Source organism: Lathamus discolor, chromosome 1 (assembly GCF_037157495.1).
Source record: "Lathamus discolor isolate bLatDis1 chromosome 1, bLatDis1.hap1, whole genome shotgun sequence".
Lineage (NCBI taxonomy): Eukaryota > Metazoa > Chordata > Aves > Psittaciformes > Psittacidae > Lathamus > Lathamus discolor.
This window is the reverse complement of record NC_088884.1, coordinates 86,171,698-86,179,624: the sequence shown is the minus strand read 5'-3', so window position 1 is coordinate 86,179,624 and position 7,927 is coordinate 86,171,698. Positions and strand designations below refer to the sequence as shown.

The following is a 7,927-nucleotide window of genomic DNA, read 5'->3' as shown; positions in this document are numbered from 1 at the left end:
AGAAAGAAAGAAAGAATGAAAGAAACAAACAAACAACCCACCATGCTTTTTCTGTTTTAACCCCTAATTTTTGGAGCACCTGAAAGTAAAAAGGACTTGTGCAAGTGCCTTCATTTACCCAGGTTCACCAGTGGGGTGTGTGTCCACTTGTGCCACACATACTAGGGCTTTTCTACTGACATCTGCTAGTGATGGAGAGGATGACAGCAGCAGGCTGGCCAGGCAACAGTGGGTGTCTGGGTAGCACTGTGGGTGGTGGTAGGCCACAACCAGGGATGCTGCTGGGTGGCAATGATCTGTTGTTCTTCAGGCATGAGCTAAGAGAGCCATGATGTGAGGTCCCACCGTGCTGTCCAAAGACAGGGGCAAATAATGGGGGTGGGACTGAGTTCCAAATACTGCTCATCACTGCAACTGACCTGTAAACGTTGCTAGATATCATCCCCATTTCTACAGTTTGTAGCTGATTCACTTCTACTGCTAAATACATTCTGCCCTTGGGTTTGTCAACGGGCATTTTGGTCTGTAAGACTGTGAAGATCTTCATTCTGACATACTCTAAGCCTCCCAGAGCTGACCACAGTGAAAACTGATAATTTTGGCTGCTTCATGAAAACTGCCAGTGAAGCATAAACTTTGGAGGAGCAATACCAATTTTTTTGAATGTTAACAATTTTAAGCCAAAGTTAAGAAAAAAAAAAAAAAGAAAAAGAAACTTGAGAAACTTGGCATCTTCTGTGCCTCTGCTAGAGCTGGAAACCTCAGTTATGAAAACAGGATGGATAAGAAATAGCTCTGTCCAAGTCTCATGTGGACTAATATGATTAAAAAGACAGCACATCACTCAGCATGTTTCTTTGGTTCCTCATTAACGAAGGGTAACGACCTGTTCTGCTCTGTTATGGTGTTTTATTAAATGCAGAAGTTTATATTCTGCTTGCAGCCATTGATGTGATCTGCCCACAGTGTTCCCTTGTGTAGAGCTACTCGCACTTCACATCACAGGTATATGGAGAACAGCTGGATACTCCACGTATTTCTGTAGGCAGTAAGAAAACCTAGCCTGCCTGCTATTTGCTGTAAAACTCTAGTCTGGCTTTTGGGGTTCAGCATTTGTTCTCTGGCACTAAACAACACTTTTATCAATGCTAGTAGCATACCACAACAAGCACGCGTGCTGCTAAACTCCGACCCAGGCTCAGAAACCTCTGGCCAGGTGTTCCGAATGGTTAGGTATGGCACTTGTGCAATACTTGGATTTTTTTAACAAGTGAACCAAAGGAGCACTTACAACACAAAAGCAGTTCACAGCATGAGGTATGTCTGTGTGGCAATATCATGTTTAATTCCCCCAGCAGCATCTTCTCCTGGAACTTGCCTTTGAACCATAGTTCTGGCTAACCTGGTGCTGCAACAGCGTGTGACACAAGGGTGAAAAAGAGGAGTGGGAGGATTCAGGTTAGGTGGGCCAGGGGGTTCATGAGGGCACTAAAGTGAAGCACAAGCTCCATAGCCTTCATTATTGAAACAATGAAGGGGATATTAGACACATCTTTAACAGCTTTCAGAAGACCAAAGCTCACAGAAGTCTCCAGAAAGGGGAAATGTGGATTAAGCCCTATTTGCAGGTTCTTGAGAGGCACTCTGCTCTGCAGCTGGGAACTTGGAGGTGCTCCAGGATGCCCTCAAACTTGACTGAGAAGGCCAGCCCTTACATACAGCCTGTGCAAGAACAGCAAACATGGACAGAGTTTAGATCTTGCCAAGAAGAAGTTAATGTCACCTGACAGCCATACTCATCTTATGTCCTTTGACTTGCTGCCTTGAGGAATGGCTTCGGATCTCGGCATTCATTAAGCACAGCACACAAACACAGAAGTCCTACAGCTATCACCGCTTTTTGCTACAAAAAGCCTACAGGTAGTGCTAAGAATAAGGCATGGCCCTCTATGTCATGTATGTGTCGAGCACAGATACCTGAAGGGTTTCATTTGCGGATGAACAAAGGATGGTGACAAGGCTCACGCTTTGAGGCACGAAGATGTGGAGAAGTGTAGAGGGGCCTTGGCAGTCTTGGGACATCCCAAGGGCTTTCCACAGAGATGAGAAAGGTCCCTCATCAGGGGTTGCCTTCAGAGCAACCTGACAGAACACCACTTACATGACTGGTGAGGTCCCACCTGAATACCTTCACAAAGCCCATAACTTCAAAGAAGTTGTCAGGAAGAAGAAAATAAATCACGTGGTTTTCTCCAAGTTCATATAAAAATAAAGGCTCCGATATTGTTTCTATTATGAAGAGCTCTCTGCCCGTAACATTTCAATCAGTGCTTTGCCAGCAGTGACTAATTCCACATGCCAGAGGCGCAAACTGCACCTTCCTCACACCCTCCCCTTTCCCAGGATTTCTACCTGCAGGTAGAAAAAAACCCAAACCTTTTCAATTACTCGTTTCAAGGCTGTCATCAGTTTTCCTTCCTACCAGATGACCAGGCAAGGCAGAAATCATAGAACTCCTGCAGAAGATGATATGTCTAGCCTTTCAGAGCAGCGAGCTAGGTAACCTTTCTTTCAAGTATCCCTCTGTCACCTTCCCGCCCTCTCCCTGAGGCTCATTCCAGCTTGTTCACAAATCAGAGGTAACTGACGGCAGCAAATCAGGTCACGTAAATCACTTGCCAGCTGGTCAAGTGCTGCAGCAGGGAAGGTGGGGGTGCACGGCCACCATGTGAACCCGAGGCCACCAAGGTGCTTCTCACCGCTCACCTGCAGCCCCTGCTGGCACAGGCAGCCCCCATTCCCCTGACTAATGTGTGGGACCACTCCCAAAACCTCCAGCCGCCCTGGCCACCAGGAGAATAGGTTTCAGAATTACAGCAGAATGATCAAAGTCGGGAGCTTAATAGCGCTACCTTTAAAATCAAATCTCAGTTTGATTCTCTGACGTTCATTTTTTCAAAGTAAGACCACGTCTTGTGCTTCAGCACATCAAAATTCACATATACTGCTTGATATACGTTAGGGAGGGAACGGCACCTTTCTGCATTACTTTGACAGTTTTGTTCCCTAGTGGCTAAAATACAGCACGCAGGTGGCTTTAGTAATATCTGCCATGCAGAGACTAATGTGAACTACGAACATAAATCCAGAGAAGTGAAAACCACTGTGCTGAGCCAAGATGTTAGAACAAAGTAGTAAGCAAGAGAAACCTCAAAAGTAATGACTAGCTGTTTACTGGCTGAAGCCTGTCGTTGACATGATCTGCTTCAATAGATCACTAAACTACAAAAAATGGGGCAGGTGGTTAAAGTTTAATAGTTTAAGACTATTTTTAACGTCAGAAAGTTTTCATTTTGCCAGAAAGAACCCCCAACACCTGCAGACCAATGTCAAAGCAAACAAGCAGTTGCCACTACACAGTCATTAACAGTCTCAGCCGTTTATACTATATCAAAACTTGACTGACCAATTTTTATTGGAGAAATTGCTTTCTTACCCTATAGATCTACCTAGGTCCTTCACTTTAATAAGGAATTACTAGTTTGCACTTCAAATTATGCTCTCGTGCAAGAAGATGTCATTCAGTTCCATGCCGCTCTTACAAGACCAACAGGAAAACCCCAGCATCACTGATGAGATACACCTATGACAGCATTTCCATGAAAACTGTCACGCACACACGCACATACAAACACACACTCGCTGCTTTTACAGTTTAGAAATCCCAGTCTAGGGGTGTGGTAGCTACATTCAACAAGCACGAGCTGCCCTTTTGGGATGTATTCGTGTGAAGCATGGCCACTAGGTAAGAGGACTCTTTCTTCATTATCTACAATTGATTAGCATCATCGCGGGGAGTCTGGTACCTGACCAATTGGACCTTTTTTTCTTTTTTAATAGGCAGGGGGTAAAAATCTACACCCTCAATCTGTTAAAGCTTTAGAACAATAGCTGTACTGTTGAAACTGCTATGCAGGACTGTCATACTGCGGTATTTTTTCAGGTTTCCATCTCTAATTATAATTGCTACAGCCTAATTCCTATTAATAGTTTTCTCCCTACGTGCCTTTTTATAACTCCTTTTCGTTGGTCAGATATCTTAGGTATAAATTAAGCTAAGAAGTTAAATCTAGGGAGCCTTCAGTCTTTCAGAGTTAAGCCCAATTTTGAATGAGAGCATAACATTCTTTCTAGCCTTATTCTGTACAGGGAGCTATTGGCACTACCAGAGCTGATATATAATATTTCCCTTATGTTGGAAACCTGCTTGACATGTTATTTTGTTTGCGGATATCTGCAGTACTGCAGGATTTTCAGCTTAACACTTATTTCAAGGTGGTTAAAGCCAAGCAGAAGGAAAGAAGAACATGCCATGAACAACCTGCGGAAAACATCCCTTTGCCTAAACAGGGTTGTAAGCAGTCTGCCTCCTCTGCTGCTGGTCAGCTTTATTTGCCATCATATTTTCTATCTTGGAGGAATTTTGACAGATTTATGTGTGACACTATGGTACCCTATAACATGGAAAGCCTGTAATTAGATACTGCACAATCAGCTGCATCTCACTGGCAACCTGTCTGTCTTAAATCTGCCATCATGCTTAATCAAGCAAATGCCTCCAGGGAGACCAGTGCCTCCACAAGCCTGTTCTTGGTGGGACTTACAGAGGTGGCAATATGTGTAAGGTAATGGACCTGCCCCAAAACTCATGGGACAGCCATGGATGGGGACAAGCACATGTCCTGTAGCACTGCTGCAGTATTGAACTCAGGACAACCATTTTCTCCAGCAGCAAAAAGCAAATAAGGGTCCCCATCTCCCACCACTAATGCCATCAGGAGGACCCCTCCTGCACTACATAGGGGTACAGCTACATATCTTATATGCAAATGTGCTATAGGATGTTTTTGATAGCTTCAAGAAGAGTTTAGTCTAAAGCTGTGTTAACATTTGAATAAAACATTCTTAGCCTGCATGTGCTGCTGTGCTTGCCAGACAGCTGCTGGTTTTCATTTGAAGAAAAAGTAGCAGTAGAAGAAACAAAAAAGGTATTTCAAACAGCTGAAAACATACAGCGTGAAAGGCATAACGGCACAATAAAGCTTAAGGAACATGAGACAGGACAGACTGTGTTGAAGAAATCAGTTGAAAGATTATTCCACATAAAGCCGTTAGAATATCTGTGATTTTGTAACTTCTTAGGTGTCACCTACAAAAAAAAGTTCATTACACAATGGAGAGGTATTGCTAAATACCCAAACATGTGCACAGGCCACATGAGTACCATAAAACTTCAAAGGTGGCTGCCTAATTAAAACACTAATGGTTTTAATAATGTATTTCTTGGAACTGGTTTTAATGTTCACAGGTATACATAGATGTTTAACTCCCAGAAAATGATGTGCAGAAAGAGAAAACAAGCTCACTCCCATAGGCATGGTTTGGACGTCACTGAGACAGTAGCCAGCAAGGAGAAAACACATTCAGAGAGACAGGAAGGAGCTGCAGTTGTATATCCCAGTTAAAGGTGGGGCACCACAGCTGTGCTGAGTTTCTTGGACAGGAACCAATGTTTTTCAAGAGAGTCTAAACCCAAACCTCCCTTATTACCATCAACACCGAAATTTGGATCTAGCTGTCCATGGCCTGCAGAGGCAGACGCTGGTATGCAACCCCCATGATATACATGGGGCACAAAAGTTGTTCCCCAGCATGGGGATTGGTTACTGTTCCCTTTGCACACCATCATGACACAGAGGAGGCATTAACGAGTTTTCATAAAGAGCCCGACACACCATAGAGGCGTTAGTTTCGTTTCAATGCTTAATTTTGCTGCCTTCAGTTGCTCTACATCAGCAGAGTGACTGAGACCTCCAGAAATAGTATGAAGTTCGTTATTTCACGGTCTCTGCTGCCATCTATTGACCTATTACCGGAACTTCGTTTCCTTTGGTCTTTTAATTCCTCAGGTTTTTCAGTCTTCATCACTTGTCCTTTAGTTACCTGTTAGTGTCAGCATGCGCAGGTTCTCTCCTCATTATATAAGCTCTCTGGACTAACTTCAACATTTGTTGCAGTTGGTTCACTCGGACAAAGACTCTATTTTACAACGTGGTTACATCCATCCCATTCAAAAATATGGTTACATTTTGTGGGACTTGCAGTTTTATTTTGCAATATGGTTACATCCTATTCTAGAAATGTAGCTACATTTTGTGAGCCTTGCTTGCAAAACCCTTGATATGTGAAAAATCGAGCAAATCAAGCAATTTGACATTTACACAGTTTAACAGTTTCAGCGGAAAAATATTAAACTTCTCTTTCACATGGCAGGGCTCAGGTGCTGGTTTCTCCCGGCTGCTGGAGGCTTTGGCCAGGCACCGGGGACAACCCCCTTTTTCTTGGGGGGGTGTTGCACGTGGGGAAGTGTGGATGGAGGGTCATGTCCACACAAGGAGAGGCGCATGCAACCTTGCTGGGGGGCTCACACAAACTGATAGTGATGGTGGTATTCCCACCATTTAGAAGGAGGTGATAGGTGATGGGACCTGAACAACTCATTTTCCTCTTAGGTGATAAAGGAAGAGAAATAATGTGAGGCATGCCGACTCCAAGTCCAAGCTGCAAAAGAACTCCTCTTAGGGCAGCATTAGAAATTTGAAAATTGGAACGGGTGAATTGGTCAGAAATAGCTGAAGAATGGAATAAATTCTCAGCTGGAGTGCAAGTTGGTTGGGCTTCGAAGACTTTGCTGACTCCCTTAGCAATACAGGACAACAGGGAATGCATCTCTCTACTAATGGGACAAGTAGAGAGGCTAGAAAATGCAACCAGAAAAGGCTTGAAGGGCCTTGAAGATGACAGGCAACTTCAAGGGTGGCTTTACAAAGCAGAACTGCTTTGGAGATGCTCTTACTGGAAGCGCAGGGGCTTTGCGCCTACTTGAAAGATAGAATTGATCAGAGTTCTGCACATGGAATTCCGAGTGTGACTGGAGATGCGGAGCATGATTTAGACTTCTTGGAAAAGGTAGGAGATAATACTCAAAAGCTTCCACGAGACATGCAAGAAAGTTGGAGAGAGAAAAACTGCAAGGGATTAGGGTGGAATTTGAGTTCATGGACAACAGCACTGATTAGCACTGCATTGGACAGGTTGATAATCTTTTGAATAACTCTCTTGATCTACTGTTGATTAAAAAGGCAACTAAAAAGCAAGACTGCACGGAACAGCATGAGCACGCAAGCAGTGGCCAGCCAGCAAGAGGAACAAGAACAAATTCTGAAGATGCCCGCTAAGACCGAAGGACTGCCCCCAGTGGGTAATCCAAATAAATATTTCAATGTTGGGCTGAAAGGAGTGAACGGATTTTCAGAAGTTTCCAAGGAGGGAAATGGCAAGCAGGGCTCGGGCTCGCTTCGTAGTTGTGTGGGAAAGCGCCTGGGAATGACGGGTGCTGTGGGATTTTGTCAGTCCGCGGGGGCACACACAGGCGATGGTGGCCCCTGTTTTCTTGGTGGGGTCTTGCAGGTGGAGGGGCATGTCCACAGGAGGGGCACGGTCGTGCCGTGTTGCTGGCAGGCAACAAGGGAGGGAGCGTGGCGTAGTATGTGCTTCCAGGTTCGTCCACCTCCGCCTCTTCCAGCCGGGCAAGATGCAAGGACAGAGCCTGCAAGCGGCACAAGGCACGGATCCATCATTTCTGCGATAAGGAATGGCCAGTGCTGCTGGCCCCCACCCGTGGGGGCTCCGGTCCAGAGCAGCCCCGAGGCGGGACCGCAGTGTTGGGGCCAGGCCCCGTTTCTGCTGCCGGCAAGAAGCTGTCCTGGGTGGCAGCACCTGGGGTGGGACAGGGGCAACTCTTCCTACTGGAAGAGCTCCCCAGCCGAGGCTGATGAACCTCTGTGTGTCTGGGCAGCCTTTCCGT

At 45.2% G+C, this 7,927-nt stretch overlaps 1 long non-coding RNA gene across 1 annotated transcript; it reads left to right on the top strand.

The window, feature by feature from the left end:
* The first annotated feature begins 3,728 nt into the window (after positions 1-3,728).
* Positions 3,729-7,356, top strand: LOC136007237 (uncharacterized). The gene is made up of 2 exons (XR_010609544.1): positions 3,729-3,805; positions 6,573-7,356. It is a non-coding gene; the product is annotated as an uncharacterized LOC136007237 (long non-coding RNA).
* Positions 7,357-7,927: the final 571 nt, after the last annotated feature.